The sequence below is a fragment of the Octopus bimaculoides genome, chromosome 18 (genome assembly GCF_001194135.2).
Source record: "Octopus bimaculoides isolate UCB-OBI-ISO-001 chromosome 18, ASM119413v2, whole genome shotgun sequence".
Classification (NCBI taxonomy): Eukaryota; Metazoa; Mollusca; class Cephalopoda; order Octopoda; family Octopodidae; genus Octopus; species Octopus bimaculoides.
In genome coordinates, this window is record NC_068998.1 from 24,773,757 (window position 1) to 24,778,902 (window position 5,146).

Below are 5,146 nucleotides of genomic sequence, written 5' to 3' on the forward strand. Positions count from 1 at the left end.
ATATATATGCATATATACATATATACATATATATGTATATATACATGTATACGTATATATACATATATATATATATATATACATATATATGTATATATACATGTATATGTATATAGATGTAAATGTATATATATATAAGCGTATATATACGCTCATATGCAAAGTAATGTGTGCAAATATATACATTCACGCCTTACTCTACTCTAAATTACTGTACATAACAGGGAGAGCGCATAATGAAATTTGTATATATAAGCTAAAACTTATATATATATATACATATGTGTGTGTGTGTCTGTGTGTATGTGTGTGTGTGTTTGTGTGTGTGTATGTGTGTTTGTATGTGTGTGTATGTGTGTGTGTGCATGTGTGTGTATATGTGTGTGTGCATATATTAAGGTATGTATATATGTACATATACATATATATACACACACACATATATATATATATGAATTCTTGCTTGGCATTTTACTTATCATCTACCACAACAAAACAGTTTCAACGGCGGCAACAACAACAGAAATAAGTGAAAAAAATGCAAATAGAACGACAAAAAGTCTTTTTTTCTAACCATGAAACTAAATAGTATGTAGCAGTATAGAATGTCATATGCTAAAAGCAGTTAATACATACATGTGATATTATTAAGACATTTCGCAATGTCCTTAGAAATCTTCAAAGTTAAAACACGCAATACGTATATGAATCAATGAATATATATTTTCCTAAAGGAGACGTTATAGGAGGCTCAAACGATAAATCGACTTACGCTAATATTACTAATTTCTGTTCTCTATCATATTATGAGTTCAATTCCCAGTAGAATGTATTTCGCCTTTCATCTCACCAAGTCTACTAATAGGCGTACCAGGGTTTACTGATTCGCCTATGTACCATCAGTCTATACAATTACAGTATATATATATATATATATATATATATATATGGGTGGGGTGTTTGCCTATATGTACGCATTAATCTATGTCTGTCTGCCCATGTCTTTTTTCTTTCTTTTTCTCTCTCTCTCTATATATATACCCCCCATATATATATCTGCACAGAGAAAGAGAAAAAGAGAGATTGAATAAGATAAGGGAAACGCTATTTTTTTATTTGACATTTTATTCTTCTATTGGCAATATGACAAATTCATATCTAATACAGCATGTATTTATATGTTCATATGCATTATGTTCGCTTTGTACTTTTTCTATTTGTTATATAGCTCACTTTTACATCTTTTTTCAAATATTTGTATTTGAATAACTTATAATGTGTGATCTAGCTGATTTCCGAAGAGGGTCGATTTTTGGACTACGGACGGCTGGAATTTTCGTCACAAAACTGAAATATTGTTTAATACATCGAGCGTTACAATGTCTAAAATCCTGTTGACATTTCAAGATCAACGTAAAACCTGTTCTGGCACGCTTAACTCTTAAGAGAAATCAAAGCTTACAGAGAGGACCAGCAGAATAGTGAAGCGTTTTGTGTCGAACTGTGGCAGTAAACGTGACAGAGCTAAACCTTCTTCTTGCCAACTCTGCACCGACCTAGGCCATTAGCTGTGAACGTCATAAAGCTGGATACCATGGGAGAACTGTAGTCACCCACTCAGAATGTTTTGTCCCACCGTGAAGCATGGAGGTAGCTTTGTGGGGAACTGAGCAGCAATATACCGGAAATCTCTTGGTGCTTCATGTGTTCCACATAACATAGTCAATGCCAAGTATGACCTGATTTTGGCTGATTATATCCAGCCTGTGGTAAAAACATTGTTTCTGATGGTAGAGAAACCTTCCAAGATGATACTGTGCTGATTCGTACGACTGATGTTAGTTCAAAATCAGGACGAGGAGCGAGACCAGAAGTAAGGAAGACAACTTGGATATAAGAGAACACATATGTTGCATTTTGAAGCAGCAATCAAGGAGACATTTCTCTTCACGATCGTCGCTATAAAGGATAAAGAGTATGTTACTTGAAGAATATCTTATAGTTTCCCTAACAATCACTCAGAATCTGTTCAAGTTAAATCCTCGACGTATTAAAAATAGTGTAACTTTCATTTAACAGGTTCTATTATTTAGTTGAACAGCTGTATATACACATACACACATACATATGCATGCCTGTATTTATATATGTACATATGAATGTATGAATATTTGTACACACACACACACACACATGCACACACACACACACACACACACACACACACACACACACACACATATATATATACATGCACATGTGTGCGTATGTGCGTGTGTGTGTGTATGTATGTACGTGTGACTGGTAAAGGAAATTGCTAGTTGAAATATATTGGCTATAGTATTTAGAAAGAATGGCAGTGATACAATTTTAATGACTGACAACTTAGACTGCATTATTTTATCTTAAGTCACGGGAGGAATTTTGGTAGTAAATATGATGTAAACCTCATTTGCCGTCGGAAGATTAACTATATATAACGAAGAAATGAATGCGATAAATGTAGAATTATATGTGAATATTCGCTTGATGCGATAGAAAACTATCAAAGTATACGCATTTTAGTCTAAATAATTGTGATAAAACTGTACTTCTTTGCTGCACTGTATTAATTTCAGATGCTAATTATTAACAATTGACCTTGAAGTAATTCTGAATGAGTCAACGAATTTAATCATAGTGATATTAACTAAGAGGAAACACAGCAAATGACAGTCTCATCATGAAATCTATCAAAGAGGAAGCTATTGTCATAAAGAGACAATGATTTTCTCGCGCAATATCGGAAATTGAACTATATATCTTTCATTAGGATCACTGGTGTTGAAGTAATTGATCATTAATGATCTGGAAATCAAATACTGTTCTCGCAAAATGAACTGTTGAAACATTTAAGGATGTACCTTGGTTTTCCCATAATACGACTGTTATTTTCATGCATTATTAATCTTCTCTATAGCTTGTATTAAGAATACAACCAATATCAACAACATATCTTAATGACGAGTCAATGAGGAAGCAGCTATGTGATTGCTCCATATACTAGAGATAACATCCAAATCTTCCTCAACCATACATTACAGGCTTGAAAACAATGGGACACACAGTATAATGTAATGATCGAATAAAGGATTGGAGGAGCACAGATAAAATGCCTTTCATCATAAATTTGAAACAACCAGGATGAATTAGGGATAAACAACAACAGCAAAAGAAGCATATTCTTTCTAGTTTTGGCACAATGCTAGCAATTTGATGAAAGGGGAGACTCGACTTGGTCGACTGGTATTTTCTTTTATCGGCTCTGAAAGAATGTAAGGGAAAGTTTTCAGAATTTGAACCTAGAATGTAAGAAACTCGAAGAAATGCCTCTTAGCATTTTGACCTGCATGCGAACGATTCTGCAAGCACGTCACCTTAATAGCCGCCTAAACATGTGAGTGACAACTCTGAACTATATTTCCCGTGAATTTTAGAAGCGTTTTAGAAAGTCGTATATTCTAATAATCAGCTGTGAAATTAGACACTTATTACCAGAGATTGATGGAAGTTATATCAAATTTAATTTGTTAGTGTCAATAGAAAATGCCAAAATTTGAATGGAATAGAATTGGTAATGACTTATCTATGATTAATGTCCAGAATAAATAACAAGATCTTGTCTTTCGTTTCATATTCCTTTTAGGATATGGTAGTATAAAGAACGATTCCATTTTTGTGTATGATAAAATTATGGTCGCATAAAGAGATTGTAGATTGAATTAGTTGTCGTTTATATATTTCTCACGCTATAGTCAAAGGAAAACGTGCAGTATATTATATTCTGTAGCGGCTTTCTGAAACTAGTTGGGAGAAGGTTCACTGACATTTGGGCTAATATGAATTAATCGATTCATTTAAATAATCTAACGGGACGTCAAGGTTGCGCTGTATCTACCAGAAAATAGAGCAGATTTCCTCGTAGTTACTCGAACAGTCAAGCCTCTGGAGTATCAACCGCCAGTAAAACTCTGACGGAGAAGTACTTTCAACACTATTTTCTAACAAACACTGCTACTACGTATGGGACGGCACACTCAAAAGCAGTACAGCACGACTGTGAATTACCATTCGGAGACATGGCCCACGTGATTCGTATTCGTCACCAAAAGTAACCAAAGGTCAAATGATGGCATTAAATAGAGTGACATACTAGAATTACCAAGTGTGATTTCTTTTATTGTATGTCACAAAGAGTTTAATGAGTGTTTAATGGGCTATGTTGTGATGACAAACTATATTAGAAAGAGAATATCAACTTCAGAATCATTTAGTATATATACGTAACTGATGTTTATACTGCGTTGAAAGAATTCTCTTCTACCAAAGTACGTAAATTCAGTTATCAGTCAATACATAACAATGTATAGACTATATTCACAGTTCTTAAATTCAGCCTGAAATATCAGATTTAAAGGAAATGAATATATTGCCAATATCATTTAATGTATATCAAATCCAACGACATTCAAAGACATAACATTTTAGACTTTTATGAATAGAAATTAACTAGTAAGATCTTGATGGCTGAGAATTTCGCCTTCGCAGTTTCAATACCGACTTTAATCATGATTTAGGAACGATTATATTTTGCTTCTTGTAAACTCTTGTTTCTTTAAAACTTCATACAATCATCATGAACTTTGGTATAAGCTAAGAATGTTCGTAATCACTACTGAAGTCAGAATTAGACTGAATGTATGTATGTGTGTATGTATGTATGTATGTATGTATGCATGTATGTATGCATGTGTGTGTGATAATGTGAGTGTGTATGCATGTCATTATTTAGTCTTATTTCAAGATTTCTTGTTAATAGAGAAAGAGCCAGTTTCTAACCTAGATCCAAGGTTCCTTCATTGAAATTTAAACGACATCAACCAGGTATTTTTGTATGTACGTATATATATATAAATGCCTTATGTTCCCGTTCCTTTTTTGTCCACACTTTTTTGACGTCCTGTACCCGGATATGCATCTATATATACACGTAGATGTAGGTATGTACATATATGTATGTATATATGCATATGCTCACATTTCATTTGTATTATTATTATTATTAATATTATTATCATTATATATATATATATATATATATATATAT